This window comes from Phacochoerus africanus, chromosome 2 (assembly GCF_016906955.1).
Source record: "Phacochoerus africanus isolate WHEZ1 chromosome 2, ROS_Pafr_v1, whole genome shotgun sequence".
Taxonomy (NCBI): Eukaryota; Metazoa; Chordata; class Mammalia; order Artiodactyla; family Suidae; genus Phacochoerus; species Phacochoerus africanus.
This window is the reverse complement of record NC_062545.1, coordinates 103,692,250-103,704,352: the sequence shown is the minus strand read 5'-3', so window position 1 is coordinate 103,704,352 and position 12,103 is coordinate 103,692,250.

The following is a 12,103-nucleotide window of genomic DNA, read 5'->3' as shown; positions in this document are numbered from 1 at the left end:
CTTGTTTCTCTGGGTGCATGAATCTCTGGCAGAGGGAATACTCTCCCCACTCTTGCAAGAGGTGTTCCCCATCAAATACTCTGATCTCCCAAGCAATTGGTTTGACTTTACCTCTTCTAAACTGCTCCAGTCTAGAACCCCTTTCCATCTTTTCCTTTTGTCAAAACCTTTCACAACTTTTAATTCCCAACTCAGCTATATCTTTCCTCTGAGAAGATTTTCCTGACTACCCTATGTTGACAATGAGTATTCTCTGCCTTCTAAGAACTCAAAAAATAGCCTATTACCATGCTTTACTAATGTTTTATTTGCATAGGACCCTAGATCCCAGGGTCAAGGATAAGCCTTCACTCAGCATTCTTTTTGGCTTTTGCAGCAGCTCAATAATGGTGAGGAGGAAGAATCCAGGGACCAATTATTGGCCAAGTAATCTCAGTTTCCTTTTCTATAAGGGGAACATAAATTAGATGTTCCTCTCCATCATTCTGAGCTCAGATATTCTATGACTGATTGTAGAGCAACAAATGGGCTGTCAGATCAGTCTTGTGGCAGACTAAAGCTATCTTAAGCAGTTTCTATGAGAAAGAGATAAAGGAACAGGCATTATCTAGCCTAGCCATTATGTCACTGAGAGAAAGCAGTACCTTAAGTCAGGTTGGAGTGAATAAACGACTCATCTCTGTTAGCACAGAATCTGTCTCAAGAGACTCTCAAGTATAGGAAAACAAGGAAACAATCAACAAGAAGTGACAGTCATCTCTCTCCTCTGGGATTCTGAAAGAGGAAGTGGTCTTAGACTGTTGTATCAAACAATCAGCAGCTGCTAAGTAAGGTCCACTTCATGATCATCAAAATCTCTAAGCTGTGTATCAAAGAAATAAAGGGGAGTCTCCTGTCTTACACGACTCTACAATCTAGTGTGGCAGGCAAAATAAGACATGTAACAACAGTAACTATAAGGTAGCATGGAATTAAGTTCTGTGTAGTGGAACTGGGTTTGACCACATACCTCACCTCTATAGACCATATGGTCTCAGGTGTTAACTAATCCTTCTAACCATCATGCCCAAGAACATAGATAATAGTAGTATTTACCTCACAGGGTATTGAGAGGGTTGCATGACATAACATAAGTAAACTGCAGTTCTGGAACACTCTAAGAATTCAATAAATATTTATCATCATCATCATAGTCTTATATGCCAGTGAGAATTCAGGCTTAACTGGAGTAGCCAAGCACAGCTTCCTGAGAGAAGCAGAAGTGAATTGGGCCATAAAGATGAGAGTTGGAGTAGGACTGTTAGGTGTGTTGAAGACTAAACAAGAAATTAAGGGCGAGGGAAGACTTTTCACAAGAGAGAGAAAAACAAAGTGAATTTGGACAAATTAGAATCCTCTTCAGAAATCACCTTTGACAATGGTCTTTTGAAGTGTGGGTGATCCAAGTTGTGTACACTCTCCCATGGCTAATAGGTTGTCTAAATATCTGCCTCACCTTGGACTTTACCACACCACAGATGCAAATATGAAGTGTAAAGGCAGGAAACCCTTGTCCTACTCAACAGCTAGAATTCAGCTGTGAATTTTGGCCAAGTAAAAATTTTGCTTTCATTTCTGCAGACTTAAAATAGATTATTTCATTAAGGCTGGTGGCTCTGGACCACAGCATATTTTGAAATATGAGTGTTTGCTAACATTAGCAATATCTAGGAGCTATTGGGCACATCCCACCTGGCTTTTTCATAATAAACTTGTTTTTTCCCCCGAAAGGTTTTCTGTATCATTATGGCTACTGGTTAAATTAAGCTTTAAGGAAAAATAACTGAATAACTAATTTTAGGTTCTGCAGTTTTACAGTAATAAACGTCATGAATGCTTCATTTTGGGGCCACTGATAACTAAGTTAAATGTTTTTTTCTCATTATGTAGTCAGTTTACTTAATTAGAGGAGGCCACACTATTTTTTCTTTTATTAGCTTTTGGCTTTTCTCCAACTTGTCTTAATCAAAATGCTTATTACTCATGTCTTGCTATTAAGGATAATCTAGTTATTCTATAGATAACAAATTGCACATTTAAAAAAAGAAAAAAAATTGTTTCTAAAGCACAATTTCATTGCTTCTTCCGAGTGAAAACAATGAAATATCTGCAATTCAACAGCATGGAGTCATTCCAGGACAAGGGCTAATGGCAGTTCAATGAAATATTCTTTGCCAACAGCACTGTGCAAATTAAAGTCTTTTACTTTGAATGTCCAATGATCTGAACTACATTTTTGCCATTTCCGTTGCCATGGGGAAGAGGAGAAGAAACTTTATAAACATTTCATTTAATTTTCCTTTTTTGAAAATTCTCTGAATGCCTACTGTGTGCCAGGCAACTGTTCTAGGCTCTAAGAATGCATGAAATCATGAGTAAAACAAAGTCCTTGCTCTCAGTGAGCTTAAATTCTAAGTAGGAAGTCAGCCAGTCAGCTAGCATATAGATAAGTATTGGGTAGGGATAGAGTCCATGAAAGTACGTAAAGAAGGTATAAGGGAAGTAAGAGGGCCTGGAAAGATATGAGGGGAGTCCTGCTTCATAGAATGTGGCCAGGGAAAGGATGTCCTTAAAGGACATTCAGCCAGGGACCTGATTGAAGTGAAAAATTAAGCCATATAGATACCAGGGGAACAGACTGAAAACATACTCTCCAGTGCTCACATTATGCTTACACATGCACATCAGTGAACCACTTGGGTAAAGAGATTTAGAAGGGCTTTTAACCCCTCAAAATTCTCTAAACTTGTAGGGCTACCAGAACATAGGTCTCTCTCTTTGAAATGTTAATAAATGGGCTCCTGCTTAATTTTGACTTCAAGGAGAGACTGTAAATCCGAGAGGTTGCTGTTCTGTTATACATCATGCATATTGCAGAAATTAGCAGGCTCCAACTGCCCAGAAGGCTGAACAAAAGTAGGATTTATATTCCTCCCTCACTGATCTTTCACACATGAATCAAATGATATATTCCCAAAGAAGGGTTAGAAACTGACACGGTCTGTGCCAGTATGTAGATAAGGTTGGGACCTGTATGTATCAGTGGTTACACTCGGATCTCTTGTGTCCCTCTGCCATATGGAGATTAATCTGGCTCAGGCCCTGCTGATCGTTGGAATTAATAATCATCCTTACACAATACCAGCCAGTCACCACAGAAACGTGCTTCCGAATGAAGCCAGAGTCATCAAGAGCAACCCAGCCATCACCTGCTCCCTTTCCTTCCTTTGTTAACCTTAAAATTAAACACAGTCACAAATCACTTATGGAGAGGACAGATTTTTCACAGCCTTTAGGAATCCTGGCCGCATCTTTCAGATGGTCCCAGGACCAAAGCCAGGTGCTACTTTTCATTCAGTCCTATTGACTTCTACTTAAGAGCAAAACACTCCAAGAACTCATATTTGGATTTTTAGCACCCAGAGAATTTTAATTTGCTAACCATTGAAAGCAAGAAAAGGAGACTCATAAAAGAAGTAAATAAGGGAAATTGACTACTCGGTAGAAACAGAATATGGGAAAAAAATTAAAAATGCTTCAGAACCCAGCAGTAAATTACAGACCAGAACAAAACTGGATGCTGACTCAGTTAAGTCGGCCTTTCCCCCATCCTTCTGATTCTGAGTTCAATAACCTCTCTATGCCTCTGTTCCCTCAGCTGTAAAATGGAATCATCAGCAACCCCTTATTATAAGGCCTATTATCTTATAGTGTTTGCCTCTGCAGTCAGTAAGTATGCATGTCTAGGAATGGTGAGTTTTATTCTACATTCTAAGGACAGTTTTTACCCTAATCACAATTCAGTTTCCAGCATTTAATAAAAAGACCCAGCCACCATAACCATCTGTATCTACTGTGATCCATGCTGGAGGTTTTGCTTTTTAGGGCACCAAATGTTAGCAATGGGCTTTCATTGGTGAAATTAGCGGGTCTGACTTAATAAGCGTTAGTAATGGTTTTTCATTAACTAAAGCTAGTGATGTTTAAGACATAGATTGGTTAATGTTTTATAAATGTATTTTTACCACTCCATAGAGGAGGAATAAGATCCTAGAATTCGTTAACTCTTAGAAGTAGTATCCTGGGTTTAATCCATAAAGAATTGTCCTTAAACAACTCTTGATTCTGAGGTATTAACCAACCAAGATGGATTCGATAGTTAGCCAATTCCCACTCCAAACTGTTGTCATATTTGCTCTAGGGGAGCCTTTTACTCAAGTACCAGTTGGAGCTCCCCAAAGCATTGTGATCTGTTAGAACAGGTTGTAATTATCATTTCATACCTGCGCACTTATAAATGTCTATAGTATTTCTACCATCTGTTTAAGATGACACAATAATTTGTTATATATTCTTGAAATGTTTCCATCATAAGTATTTATTCTTTCAAATTTTGGCACCTGAAAGTATAGGCTTCAATTATATGAAAATGTCACCTGTATGAGACACTACATTTACAGTGAAATTCCCATTTTCAGATTATTGCTTTTTGACCTATCACTGCAAAAATGTTGCACCTAAGTGATTCACACTATTGGAGACAATTCCCCACGGGTCTTTCACATTTAGTACATGTTGAAAGCATGAGCACTACTGGCTGGCTTTGTTCTGTACTGTTTTTTCAAGGATATTTGTGTAGCAAACAAACTCGAAAGACAGAGATAATGTCTCCCTCTGGAGCAAAAGGCAGGTTTATTTATTGTCCCATAGAATAAATATAATGTCTCTCTGGTGCAAAGATCAGGCAAGATGATTATCCATTATAAAATATTTGGGTTTTCTAAACATGGGATTCTTCTTGTATAATGTAATTGACTGTGTATACAAAATTCACCCAACTCTCCAGGTGTTGCCCTGTGGGAACTGGGGCTCTGGGAACCAAAGCAAAATGGTGAGAAAGTGGCTCTGGCTATTGCTATGAGAATAAATCAGCCTTTTTTTTTTTCACCTAAGTATTGTGAATCCTCTGCCAGTCTCCATGACATTGTTAGTTTGTAGGTAGGGTAAAATTTCAGATTTATCAGTTTTTGACACTTAACAACTCTGAATTAATTTTATTTCAAGTCAACAATCCTGACGAAAGCCATGGAGTCCAAAGATGAACAGGAATACCTCAGAGACCTCAAGAAGTCTCAGTCAAGAAAAGGGAAAGAACAATTATCATTCCACTTTGGACAGGGGCATGACTAAAAGCTGCAAAGCCTGGGTTAAAGAATTGATGGCAAAGGAGAGTTTGAAAGTTTAAGAGAAATAACTCTTCTCAAATGTCTTCAAGCTGATTGGAAGCATCTGTTTTTATGAAAAATAATATAAAATTTTGAATATCAACTATTACTTTAGTCATTAAAGAAATATCCTCTGAAAAGGTATTAAATAATACTTCCTCCTATTTTTTTAAAAAAGTAAATTTTTTCTTTAAATAGTTGACTTGTTTTTCTTTACATCTAATAATGTAAGTAAATATGTAGATATTATGTAAATTATTAAAAAGGGTGTAAAACTATATTAAGAATGTACTCATTGGAACAGAATTGTAGTTGCCAAGGGGTAGGGTGTGGAGGAGGGGAGGACTGAGATTAACAGATGCAAACTACTATATATATATATATATATATATATATATATATATATATATATATAAAGATGGATAATCAACAAGGTCCTAGTTATAGCACAGAAGTTGAGAGTTTTGAGAGAGCAATAACCTAAAACATAGACCAGTTAGCCAGAGAGCATTGGGGGAGGAGGGACCAGCTAGAAAGATACTTCTTGGGTTCAGAACAAATATGAAAGTTTGGTCTCAAAAGTAATTTCAGAAAAGATGTCTGGCTTTAGCTGGATAAGACAGTGGTGAATTTTATGCCCAAGAACATTGCTGAAAACAATAGAACAATCAGTCAGAATTAGTGGAACCTGATCCTTGGATGCCATACCAACATAGGCAGATAGATTAAGAAGGAAAGAGACAAAGTGAGGCTTCCAAAAACCATAAACATTACCCCAGAGTGTGTGAATGTCCAAGGCTTAGTCATCAAGAAAAACAGAGAAACTTCACACTGTAGGTGGGGGAAATAGACTTCACTAAAATACTGTAATCAATTCATTAAACAAATAAGAAAGCAAATAAAAACAAACAAACAAATAAAGCCCCAGATGAGAGGCGATCAGTGTCTAAGGTTGTTGTAACATACTATCTAAAATGTCCAGTTTTCAACAATAATTATGAGACATGAAGAGAAATAAGAAACTGTTACACATACATAGAGAAAAAAACAACCAATGGAAACAGACTTTAAGAAGGCCTGGATGGTGGATCTAGCAAAGACTTCAAAGCAGCTATAATAAATATGTATAATGAAAACAATGTTTAAAAGAATAAAAGAATGTATAATGACAATTTCTGATGGAACAAAACCCTCAAAACCATCAAAATTATAAAAAAGAACTAAATGGACATTGGAAAATATAACAAATAAATGAAAATAATTACTAAAGTGGCAAACAGTAGAATTGAACTGGAAAATATTTTTAAAAAATCAGAGAACTTAAGGATAGGTTGATACAGATCCTGCAATATGAAGAGCATAGGGATAAAAGAATGAAGAAAAAAGAAATAGAGCCTTAGAGAAACGTAGGACACCACTTGATGCACCAACACACAGGTACAAGAGGTACCAAAGGGAATAGAGAGAGTCAGAAAAATCATTGAAATAATGGCTAAAAACCTCCCATAAGAAAAAAATCAACCTACACATCCAAAAGCTCAGTGAACTCCAAGTAGGTAAAATGCAAAGAGATCCATCCATTGTACTTAAAATGTTGAATGGCAAAGAGAAAATATTGAAAGCAACAAGAGAAAATAGCTTATCATATACAGTTTTCCCAGTAAGATTAGTAACTGACTTCTAATTGTAAACAATAGAAACCAGAGAGGCAGAGGCAGAAGAATAATGACTGAAGTGCTAAAAGAAGAAAAAAATAAACTCTCATTCAAGAATCTTACATTCAGCAAAACTAACCTTTAAAATAAGGTGAAATAAAAACATACAAAAGTAAGATACAAAAACTGAGAGAAGATCTTGCTAGCAGATCCACCTTATAAGAAATACTGAAGGGAGATTTTCAACGGCTAAAAGTAAGTCCCTCTAAGTAATAATCTGAATATACACACCAACAAAAGCACCAGTAAGGCAATGAGGTAATTACAAATGACATTTGGAAAAATACTATGCATGCTGCTTTGCAACTTTCTTTGTTCACTTGGTAGTCTATTTCCAAATTAAAATGACTGTAAAAATGTAAGAGGTTTAGAGAAATTATTTGTAAATTAAAAAAAAAGAAAAAAAGAAACATGAAATGGTTCAGTAGAGTAAGGGAAAGTAGTAAAGCTTCTGACTTGAAACTAAAAAACAGCCTATTGATTGAAGAAATAAGTGTCTGAACTCTATCACCTAATATACTATTTTTGGACCCTGTGAGATTTTGCTATTAATACTTTTTGAGTTTTTTAATTGCCATGGAAAAAGTGAACTTACTAAAGGTTATAAAATAATCAAAAATCTTAGATAAAAGGCAATTAGCTTTGGGTAGTATTTTTTGGTAGTGGGTAGTAAGGTTCAGTGGGTAAAACATTGGCCTGGAGAGTAGCAAGTTTTGGTTAAGTTTTAAAAGTTCAAACTCTACCCCTAACCCACTGTGTCCTTTTTTAGGCATGTGGTAGGACCGTTAGGAGTACTCAGCTAGCAAAAGCAAACCCATGGGAAGAGGCTATTAAAAAGATTGAGAGTCTTAGCCTGAACTTCAGCATAGCCAGGCTTCATGGAACTTGAAGTTGGGAATCAGAAAGTTAGAAAATGAGTCGAGGGTGTTACTGTCTGTCTACCTCTTACTCTTGCCCTTTGTCACTGCTACTTCTTCTCCTGCTCAGCATCTGCTAGGCATCCCTCACTGCAGCAATGAGTTATCAATACCCACATCTTCTGCTGCCTCACAGACATTGGAGCCTTGACTTCAATAGTCCTTTCAGCTCAAGAAATCACTGACCACCTTTGGTCTCCTAGTTAAAATTTTGGAGAGAACTGCAATGGCTTAATCCAATTTATAGACTAATTGCATCTATATGTCTATAAGATGAAACAATCCCTTGTGAAATTGAAATTCATGTAGGGCTGCCCTGCCAATTGTAGCAATTTGGGACAGCTAAATTCAAAAAGAATATATGTGTGTGTGTTGTCAAAAATCCAGGAATAGTAAATATTAAAAACAGACCAGTAAAATAATTTTTAGTAAGAGTTTATTTTGCACAAAGAACAGTTTGTGAACTGGGAGTTTTCAAATCTAAAACTAATAAGAAGCTCAGAGGAACAACATTATGGAGTGGCTTATAAAATGAAAATGAGAAGGTTGTTTAACCTTTACAGTGATTGGTTATTTCAATGGAGGTTTCTGGATAGCAGAGGATTGGTTAAAAGCAATTCTTATACTGCTTTAGGAAGATGACTTAAGTTTCTTTTGTGATTATTAGAGGCATTTATACTAGATAACCTAAGTTAAGTTTTGCTTATGTTCATGAAATAAGCTAGATTTACTTTTGCTTATGTGGCTTAAATGGTTTTGCCTGCTTGGGGATTTTTAAGCCTGGTCTCCATTTTATTTTAATAATTTCAGGGTCTGTTACATTGCTCTTTATTAAGTTACTGCCTCTCTTATCTGCAATACTCATCTATAAAATCCTTCTCTGTGGCTCCTTCATTTCAACATAGAATAGTCTACTTCTCTAGGGATACATGAATAACTGCTACCCAAAGCCTTTCTGAATTTTTGAGTGTTCTGTATATCTGGTGGCATAACATAGGACAATCTTAATGTACAAGATAGTTCCAGAAGTAGGTCATCCTGTGCTCTAGCACCCACTCACTCCCCTAACCCACCCCCCCCATTCTATCAGCATATCTGATACTTTTTTTGTAACTTGGAATTTCATATTCTCTTTGGCTTATTTTCAAAGAACCAAGCTCTAGCCTCAGTACCTGACTTGAGGATTTTCCCAATTACACTTTGAAAGAGATCCCCACTTATTTTTCTTCGACATGAAAATGCTAATGCATACCTGATATTAATTAAAGGACTAATTTACTAGCAATTCTGAGAAAAAATAAGCCAATCTCTAAATAGTAAACCTCATTCTCTCTTCTCTGCATATTGCAAATAATGTCAATCCTATAAATAACATGTAAGCCATAGTGTGAGCAATTTAGGCCCTTAATTGGATGAATCTATCTGAGGCTAAATGACAGAACTAATGTTATCAAGTTGCTACTGTGTGTCTTCAATACAGAAATTCCAACAAATGTACTCACTTGCGGCTGAGGTAAGGGAGGCTGACACAGAGTTGGGGATGAATCAAAGGAGAAAATTAAAGTGGGTTTCACTGATGAAATAAGCTCAAGTTGCTGTTTTCACAAACACATCAAAGCAAAGTAGCAAACTTGTTCTTGCCCTCCCTTGATTTCCCATCATTTTGAACCTAAAACACTGGCACTTTCACTGACTAAACCGTGGTCCAGCTATACTTTTACTATAAATCTAAGGAATGGCCAATAAATCTTTAACAAAAAAATCTATTGGATAATCTAACTTAGAGCTTGATTGTATTTAATTTAGAATTTTCCTAGCGACTTATACTCTTCTTTAACTATTTTGTTTTACTATAATTATACTATTCTTTATAAAAAAAAATAAAAAATAAAGATTGGGGAGTTCCTGTTGTGGCACAGTGGAAGTGAATCTGACTGGTAACCATGAGGTTGTGAGTTTGATCCCTGGCCTCACTCAGTGGGTTAAGGATCTGTCGTTTCCGTGAGCTGTGGCGTAGGTTGCAGATGTAACTCGAATCCTGCATTGCTGTGGGTGTGGTGTAAGCCAGTGGCTACAGCTCTCGTTTGACCCCTAGCCTGATGCCAAGGGTATGGTCCTCAAAAGCAAAAAAAAAAAAAAAAAAGAAGAAGAAGAAGAAGAAGATTGGGCCATATTTTTCTTCTGAATCCTATTGGAGCCCTTAATATATTATTAGCTAAATGCATATAAGACACTCAAAAATGCTTATTCTTTTGAATCAAGTTAACCACATGATCCTTTAGGATATAAAACAGACATTCCAGTTTTCCACATTCCTTTCCTTTTCCTTTCCCCTGCTTCATTTAACTTCCATTTTCCTTAGCAAATGGAGCGGGGGAAAAATGAAAATTACATATATCTAAAGTCAGCAAGCTCACAGAACTATAGATAATAAAATGCCAGAGTGTTAGTCCCTTAAATAGCTTCTGTTGCATTCATTTTACTAAGGAAGAAACTGAGAATTAGAGAAGAAAGTTTACCTGGTCAAGCCACACAGCTAATCACAATCTTAGACTGTTTTCTGCTCTCATCATTCCAACTGCTAAATAATTATTCCAGTCGATAAATAGTCAGAGAAGACTGTCACCACCAGTTTTCCAAACTCCTTCAGTTTTGGTGGTTTACAAAATTTCAAATGGTGTAATTTTCCAGCAGGCTTTCACAATGACTTGAATGTCTCCATTCATTTGTCTCACTTTTCCTTTTTCCATTATACAAAGCCTATCTTAGAATTTCGCTCCATAATAACACTGCTTCTTCCTCATATTTGAAGCAATGTGATTTTCTCTGCTTCTTCCTACATAAATAAGTCAACTATGATACATTCCCTAGAATTGATTCTCAGGGATAGTGAAATGATGAGTAAACGTGTAATGTCACTGCTTTAAGTTCTCCTACTATAGGGTGAAGTATATATGATCATATAACAGTAACGGAAACCTAACTTCCACATCAACCAAATACTAAGAGGCAAGTACAGAATATTTTCTGTCAATAAAGGAATGAATTTAAAGAGGAATGCAGAGAGACTGAAAATGACGAAGCTATGAGAATACACCTTAGCAACTTGTATCTATCCAGAAGGTTAGGGAATTCTAAAAATATTCTTTTCCAATATAGATTCTATCTAGTCTTTGAAAAGGGAAAACACTTCTTATATTAGCAGCTTGAGCAGATATGAGAACAAATGTTTTAATGGAAATTGGTCCTTTTAATGGTCATCTGTCCTTTCTGATATGTCATGGGATTCTTATACCATGTAACATCAGTCTATCCAAGCTTGACACCATGGTCCAGTGAGGCATTAATTACATTTTTCCCTCAGGCTTCAAATAGTGGACCATGATGTTGACTCATTGGAAGAACTACATGTCTTTACAGACATTAAAACTGTGGAAGTCCAAGCACACATCCTGATTACACATTGTCTGGGGATGCCAGCTAGCCATTCTATCATTAAGAGACCACCATTCCAAATAAAGGAAATGGAGGGTAGAGTTTAGGAGCAGACAAATGGTTTATGGCAGAATTACAAACACCAAATGGAATGGAAGCTCTGAAACCAGATTTGCACAGATTTCAGCTTAAGAGAAAAAAGCAAAAGAGAGAAAAGCAATTTCTCTCTTGGTGATATATAACTTAATTTTGTCTCACAATGCTGGCATATGTCTGTTATTAGTTTCTTCTCTCAAACTCGAGCAAAAGCAATAGTAAAGTTTTTATTTATTATGTTCTAAAAAAGTGAATTTCACAACCAGCTCTTAAAGTAGAATATGGTGCAAATGAAGGAAATAGGTTTTTTTTTTAATGACAATAATCATTTTATCACAAGACCATCAGGGTGGTATTTTGAATCTCTGTTGAGTTTCCAATATAGTAAAGCTGTTCAACAAACTGCATTTTTGGTCCATGACTAGACTCAGTAAATCTAAATTTTGTCTCAGTCATTACTGGTATGTGATTCTGGGGAAGCAGTACCATACGAAATTTCACACACTAAACTGATTTACTTCTCAGTCTTAGGATAAAATAAACACAGGTTATCCTAGATCAATGGCATAGCTAAGTATGTCCAAAGGAAAGCTTTACCAGAATTCCATTTGCAATAAACCCTGAAAGATCTGTGGCCCTCTGAGCAAGTATTTCTGCTCATTCCTACACAGCTCTG